Source organism: Salvelinus namaycush, chromosome 4, assembly GCF_016432855.1.
Source record: "Salvelinus namaycush isolate Seneca chromosome 4, SaNama_1.0, whole genome shotgun sequence".
Classification (NCBI taxonomy): Eukaryota; Metazoa; Chordata; class Actinopteri; order Salmoniformes; family Salmonidae; genus Salvelinus; species Salvelinus namaycush.
Window position 1 is genome coordinate 83,325,646 of NC_052310.1, and position 8,497 is coordinate 83,334,142.

At 40.6% G+C, this 8,497-nt stretch overlaps 1 long non-coding RNA gene across 1 annotated transcript; it reads left to right on the forward strand.

The window, feature by feature from the left end:
• Positions 1-2,092: 2,092 nt before the first annotated feature.
• Positions 2,093-3,954, forward strand: LOC120046872. The gene is made up of 3 exons (XR_005476862.1): positions 2,093-2,969; positions 3,086-3,181; positions 3,279-3,954. It is a non-coding gene; the product is annotated as an uncharacterized LOC120046872 (long non-coding RNA).
• Positions 3,955-8,497: the final 4,543 nt, after the last annotated feature.

Genomic DNA, 8,497 nt, shown 5'->3' on the forward strand with positions numbered 1-8,497 from the left:
ACACTATGACGGTCAGGACAAAGCTCAGAAGACCTAAGCATCTTTATTGAGTTGTGTACAGGCCAGGGTTATGTTGACAGCTCATAGCTAAGGGTGTGTAGACTATAGTGGATTATGTTCGTTTGACTCAGTGACATTCTGAGTAGGCCTATTCCATTTGACATACCATGGGCAGTACAGTACAGTCTGATAACAGTATAGTACAGTCTGATAACAGTATAGTACAGTATGATAACAGTATAGTACAGTATGATAACAGTATAGTACAGTATGATAACAGTATATTACAGTACAGTATGATAACAGTACAGTACAGTATGATAACAGTATAGTACAGTATGATAACATTATAGTACAGTATGATAACAGTATATTACAGTACAGTATGATAACAGTATAGTACAGTATGATAACATTATAGTACAGTATGATAACAGTATAGTACAGTATGCTAACAGTATATTACAGTACAGTATGATAACAGTATAGTACAGTATGATAACATTATAGTACAGTATGATAACAGTATATTACAGTACAGTATGATAACAGTATAGTACAGTATGCTAACAGTATATTACAGTACAGTATGATAACAGTACAGTACAGTATGATACCAGTATAGTACATTAACTTATGATAACAGTACAATACAGTACAGTATGATAACAGCATAGTAAAGTACAGTACAGTATAATAACAGTATGGTACAGTACAGTATGATAACAGTATAGTACAGTACAGTATGATAACAGTATAGTACATTACATTATGATTACAGTACAGTATGATAACAGTATAGTACATTAAATTATGATAACAGTAGAGTACAGTACAGTATGATAACAGTATGGTACAGTACAGTATAGTATGATACCTTTATAGTATTCGACAGTATTATAACAGTGTAGTATAGTATGATAACAGTACAGTACAGTATTATAACAGTATATAATAGTACAGTATGACAACAGTATAGTATAGTATATTACAGTACAGTATGGTACCAGTACAGTACAGTATGATAACATTATATTACAGTACATTACAGTACAGTGGTTCCTCAATTAAAAGTTTTGAGGTTATGCCGCGGGACTTAGAGGTAATTTGTGGTTTATTACGTTACCCTGCGTCACTAATTCATTGCTCCAGACCACCACAAGGGGGAGTTAAAGCACTGATTATGCTTTTGGGTCCCAAGGCCTAATGTGTCTCTACCTGACAATGAAATGGCCAAATAGAAACTGATAATTGTGCACAACTTCAAAATTGAATTTCAATTAACTGAATGATGAGGATGAATAAGGTTATTCAATTATATTCCATGATATTCTTAAGATATATGTGTTGACTGAATGTAAGCAAGTGATGTCTGCTTAATAATCAAATTGATGGTGCAGTCGTATAGAGTCGGCACCTACATAAATCTAAGTGACTCACTTATTCATGGCTTTGGATCAAAATAAATAAGTAGCAACATTCTTTCTGATAGTCTGTAATAAAGAAATGTTTTGGTTATCCTGTCCTAGATGCCATGTATTATAGTCTCTAAAAGGAAAAATATGAACACGTCTCTTGTGCATGTCATTTTCCAGATTTGCCCTAACGAAAAATGCCCCTTAGATATTAATTTAGAATCCTCCAATCCTCTAAATGTAATTATTGGCAGAGAAGCATATAGATTGCAAAATAGTTGGGAAGAGATTTTCGATGGCACATGGTTTATGAATTGACACGCAATTTTCCGTTCCTCCTGAAAGCGCTATCAGTCAAATGCATTCTCTCCGTCGCCCACAGGCACTTTAAACATTTGGTTAATAAAGCATTTAAAGGCTGACGTTGGTAGATTTTATGCATTAATTAACTAAATCGCTTTAGCTGACATGTTGCGGTTCATCTGATGAAGGTGCGCATGGGCCTATTTATATAATGAATATGAATATGGAGGGCAGAAATGAAATATTAACGATTACAACCGCTCACTTTCGGTTATTTGAAAACAAAATAATCTACAAAATATCGTTATTTTTCTAAACAAGACTCTGCAAACAACGTTTCCAGTTGCAGAATGAGAATGGTAAATGACTGTAATTAATACATTTATTCAATACATTGGAATACAAAATAAGCCACCCAGCAACCCATTATTGGCTATTAGCAGGACAATAGACTCTTGCCAAGAAGGAGGGTAGGGGGAGAATTGTATCGTTACGGATGAATGTTTTCAGTTAATGCCAAACAAGTTTGATCAAGTTGGATCAGGTTTAAATCAGTAGACCTCCATTAGGCCTACCGTTCCACCTATCCTAGAGAGGTTTAAATCAGTAGACCTCCATTAGGCCTACCGTTCCACCTATCCTAGAGAGGTTAAATCAGTAGACCTCCATTAGGCCTACCGTCCCACCTATCCTAGAGAGGTTTAAATCAGTAGACCTCCATTAGGCCTACCGTTCCACCTATCCTAGAGAGGTTAAATCAGTAGACCTCCATTAGGCCTACCGTTCCACCTATCCTAGAGAGGTTAAATCAGTAGACCTCCATTAGGCCTACCGTTCCACCTATCCTAGAGAGGTTAAATCAGTAGACCTCCATTAGGCCTACCGTTCCACCTATCCTAGAGAGGTTAAATCAGTAGACCTCCATTAGGCCTACCGTTCCACCTATCCTAGAGAGGTTAAATCAGTAGACCTCCATTAGGCCTACCGTTCCACCTATCCTAGAGAGGTTAAATCAGTAGACCTCCATTAGGCCTACCGTAGCTGTTGTAGGTATTTTATTTATTTGTTTTTATTTAACCTTTATTTTACTACATAAAGGTCTACTTACTCTGCTGGCGTCTTGACCCAGTTAATGCCCTCATTTGCAATGCAAACCCGGGCATCAGGGCGACTACTTGTTCCAGGGTTAGGACTGTAACCACCAGAGGACTTGAAAATGAGCCGGAGCTGAGAGGATCACCAAAACTAAAGGTCATTTGGTTTCAGTGCATTTTCTATATTTTTTATTATACAGCCTTTCAATGTGTAGGCATACTGTGTAATAAAATCAATAATTGTATACTAAAAACGTGAATGTGTTTTTGCAGAACATACAACCATGCCGACAACCATCCGTGGCGATCAGTGGACAAAGGGCTGGACAATGGCCCGCACCGAAAAAATGCATGGTTCCTAAGAAAACGGTTAGTTTTGCTAGATTCTTAAAATGTGTTTCTGTACGCAGAATTTGTGTGTTGGAGTCACTTTTAATTCTTAATTGATCTACCGTTTCTGTCATAGGCCACTGTAATCGATGGGGGCTCAGGGTGGTACCATTCTGCCCATCTGATGAAGGTGCACATGGATCAGATTCAAACTTTGAAGACCGAGATCGAGTCATTGAAGGCAGACCAGCAGAAAGAGAAGCATTCTCTGAGGGCAGAGATACGGGCGACAGCTGATGCATTGGTCCAGAGCCAGGTGGTATTGGCGGAGAGTCAGGCACACCTTAGAGCTCTGGAACTCCACCTCCGACAGGCAGGTTTGTCTCCGACAGGCAGGTTGTTGGTTCACCCTGACATCTCCATTCCTCTTCTGACAACATAACTTGATGAACTGCTCACCAGGCACAGCAAGGGCCGTCCGGACCGTTTTGTTGTTCTGCTATTCCAAGGATGTGTAACCGAAGAGAGATACCACGAGTGGACACAGAATACCAACAGGGATGGATCCCGAGGCAAATGTGGCTTACCAGTGAACCTCGGGGTTTTCATCATTAATACTGTGTCTCAGAAGTTTCTGTCCATGACTGATGCAGCCCGAAAAATAATTAAAGACAGTTAATGATTACTTGAGGTCACCGAGAAGTCCAGACATGGTCTGCTCTCCCTTATGTAAGCAATTAGGCACTTTACCATGTGTACTATGTACTGTATTTTTTTTAAATTTATTTTAACCTTTATTTAACCAGGTAGGCCAGTTGAGAACAAGTTCTCATTTACAACTGTGACCTGGCCAAGATAAAGCAAAGCAGTGTGACAAAAACAACAACAGTTTCACCTAAACAAACGTGCAGTGGTTCCTCCTTTAAAAGTTGTGAGCTTGCACCGCGGGACTTAGAGGTACCCAGCGTCACGGCTTCATTACTCCAGACCAACACAAGGGGAAGTTAGAGGTACCCAGCATCACGGCTTCATTGCTCCAGACCACCACAAGGGGGACTTAGAGGTACCCAGCGTCACGGCTTCATTACTCCAGACCACCACAAGGGGGACTTAGAGGTACCCAGCGTCACGGCTTCATTGCTCCAGACCACCACAAGGGTGAGTTAGAGCACTCATTATGCATTTAGGTCCCATATAACCAATCATATCGAATGGTTCCAATGACGAATTTTGACACGAGCCACCATTGCCTTGTGGCATTCTTCAACAAAGATGGCTGACAAAACATTATGGTGGATCCAGATGTCAAATCAAATCAAATGTATTTATATAGCCCTTCTTACATCAGCTGATATCTCAAAGTGCTGTACAGAAACCCAGCCTAAAACCCCAAACATCAAGTAATGCAGGTGTAGAAGCACGGTGGCTAGGAAAAACTCCCTAGAAAGGCCAAAACCTAGGAAGAAATTTAGAGAGGAACCAGGCTATGAGGGGTGGCCGGTCCTCTTCTGGCTGTGCCGGGTGGAGATTATAACAGAACATGGCCAATATGTTCAAATGTTCATAAATGACCAGCAGGGTCAAATAATTATAATCATAGTAGTTGTCGAGGGTGCAACAAGTCAGCACCTCAGGAGTAAATGTCAGTTGGCTTTTCATAGCCGATCATTAAGAGTATCTATACCGCTCCTGCTGTCTCTAGAGTTGAAAACAGCAGGTCTGGGACAGGTAGCACTTCCGGTAAACAGGTCAGGGTTCCATAGCCGCAGGCAGAACAGTTGAAACTGGAGCAGCAGCACAGCCAGGTGGACTGGGGACAGCAAGGAGTCATCATGCCAGGTAGTCCTGAGGCATGGTCCTAGGGCTCAGGTCCTCCGAGAGAGAGAAAGAAAGAGAGAAAGAGAGAATTAGAGAGAGCATACTTAAATTCATACAGGACACCGGATAAGACAGGAGAAGTACTCCAGATATAACAAACTGACCCTAGCCCCCCGACATATAAACTACTGCAGCATAAATACTGGAGGCTGAGACAGGAGGGGTCAGGAGACACTGTGGCCCCATCCGATGATACCCCCGGACAGTGCCAAACAGGCAGGATATAACCCCACCCACTTTGCCAAAGCACAGCCCCCACACCACTAGAGGGATATCTCCAACCACCAACTTACCATCCTGAGACAAGGCCGAGTATAGCCCACAAAGATCTCCGCCACGGCACAACCCAAGGGGGGGCGTCAACCCAGACAGGAAGATCACGTCAGTGACTCAACCCACTCAAGTGACGCACCCCTCCTAGGGACGGCATGAAAGAGCACCAGTAAGCCAGTGACTCAGCCCCTGTAATAGGGTTAGAGGCAGAGAATCCCAGTGGAGAGAGGGGAACAGGCCAGGCAGAGACAGCAAGAGCGGTTCGTTGCTCCAGAGCCTTTCCGTTCACCTTCACACTCCTGGGCCAGACTACACTCAATCATAGGACCTACTGAAGAGATGAGTCTTCAGTAAAGACTTAAAGGTTGAGACCGAGTCTGCGTCTCTCACATGGGTAGGCAGACCATTCCATAAAAATGTACATTCCTTCATCAGATGTAAGTTGTTATAACGTCATAACTAGTCAAGCAATTAATGTACAATTGAGAGGAATATGTTAGTCCATGTAGAGACAAACATCTGTGCATATCTTTTTGTCATAAAGTTAATTTACGAAAATCGCTATTTAGCAAGTTATCTGACTAGCTAACAGTGTTAGGATAATTAATTTGTAATTTGTGTTGTTTAATGTTTTAGGGACTCCTGAGAAAACCAGCAAACCAGGCTGTCGTCTTGTGAAACAGTGGATGTAAAGAATCTAGCAAGCTAAAGCATTTACTGCAAATTGAATGTACAAGTGTGTAAGCTTGCCTTGCAATGCAGCTGAAGTAACATAGCTAGCTAACTATTTACTTGCTTATTGTGTAGTGGAGGATAAAAATAACTGTATGTCTATGGATGTGTAGCTAGCTACAGTATGTAGCCGATCTGTGTAAGGACCCTAAAACTGAACTAATACTCACACCAATCTATGAACCTCAGCTATCAGTTGTTGCATCAACTTCAAGTCTGAATGGCATTAATGAAGACTATGGATAGAGTAGAATATAATAACTTTATTGTGCCAAGGATGCAAGTCCTATATACACATGTACTGTAGTTATTACCATGCATGAGATTCCTACATTGTAGCCTGTACATTGAATATATTTACTGATCATCTATTCTTCCTTGGCAAATAAAGGTGTGGTTCAGGTATGAATCTCTGAGACATTCTTTTTCAGTCATATCAAACTTGATTATTTGAATGTTGCTGTCTGCATGTATGTATTACAATTTTACACTTCAACAGTGTTTACCACTCCTGCTCCTGGGACATCAATGATTACACATTATAACTATGCAATAGACTAGAAACATGATTGATTAATAAGTCATATATACTAAAAAAAAACTAAATTGAAATACAACTGATTCAAATAGAAACTCCCTTCATCTGCATGAATCTGAGGACACAGGATAGTATTTCAATGAGAGACAAATTCAACCAGTGGAGAATGTGAAACGCTTTATTGAAAGAAGTTAATTATCAAGGTGTTATAAATACATAAATGCATTATAATTATAATAATTGTAATATTATAAATACAAGTTCAATCTGTACTTCAATCCACATATGGTGTGCATTATAAAATGAGGAAGAAAGAAGAGGTGGGGAGAGAGGTGTAGAAGACAGAAAGGGAAAGAGGTAAGAACAGCGGCAGACAGCATATGATTCATGAATTACAGTGCTACCCTAATATTCTCTCAGTTCATCACAATTGCGGTGTCTCCTAACCAGCCTTGGGCCCCCAGTTGGCCCGAAGGTTATCTTTAAGCGTGGGTGACGTGGCGATGACGGGACTGGCTTCCTCTCTCACATCAAAACATACCTGCAGATGAGAGACGGATGGATAGAGAGAGAGCATAATTAAGCCTTGTTTTTTTTCATTCTAACACAGTCAGTCATCTTAAATCAGGAGGTAAAATGTAAAACTGACCTTGGATCATTAACTCTGGGACTACTACATCTCTGTCTGTATTTCAATGTAAAGCATCTCTTTAATAATACATCCTGTTAACCCGACCAAGTAACATCTCACCTATGATCATGCTGTGCCCTCTGTCAGCCAGTTCAGATGTGGGAGGGGTTCACCAAAACAGCTGATATAACCTAGAGGATTTAGGGAGAAGGGGGAGAGGGATGAAGTGAAGAAGAGAGACTGTTATTGTCTGTGTGTGGTTTCACCTGGTGTCAACACTAAGTGGCTACAGAGTACTTTACGCTGAAAAACAGACACATGAAGACAAACAATAGAAGATAATGTCAATAGAAGATACTGTATGTGACGCAGACACCTATCGGAGTGTACCTGAAACATTTAAATATAGAGGGCTATGTGTCTCACCACATGGTTATTGCAAGGCTAACCCCCAGGGAAATCATGACTTGGCAGCAACAGATAGTCCAGTGAAAATGGCTGTGTTTATGTGGTGTAAATCTGAAAATTAGCAGCTGACATTTTAAGGTTTTTTAATTAATGCATGTGAGACAGGTTACATGTACAACAAGACAGGCAGAGATGGAGAAAAATAACACAGAACAGTTTAATTACCTCTGTTTATGGACACTTTTGCCAGCAATAAAGCTTCCACGGCCTGTTCCTCAGACTGAACATCTGGCAATATCTACAGAAAATAGCTTGTTTTTTATTGATATGAAAACAATAACTGAGATATGACTGTTCAGTCTAAAGCAGCAGATGTCATTTTTAGAATACGTCAATACAGCCCAGTGCTGCTTACCTGAAATGCCATCTTCGTAGGTGTCCGCTTTGACTTCCTTTGTTTCGGAAAAAGTTGCTTTTAGAACTATTTTCTTTGATTGAAAATAAAATATATTTTGCTCTCGACAAAAAGACACACATGTACCTCCATAGCATATAACAATTTGGCTGTGAATGACCACACCTTCATACAAACGTGCTACTGTATGCAGAATTCTTGACGCACAACGGAAGTTGCTGCCTTATCCTGCCATCACGCCCACAAGCGAGCCACTCAGGAGCAGAATGATGACGTGTGGAAGAGGGAAAGGAATAAGATGGGACAGCAATTTGTTGCAAGTTGGGGAGGAGGGCTAAAAGTTGAACAATAGACTATTCAACCTTTACTAAAGAATAGTCTAATAGCCGAGCTAGGTGTGAAGAAAAAAAACTCCTATCACAGACCAGATTTGTCCTAACGACCAAGGGGTAGCTTGCTACTGTGAACGCTGTGTGTAAC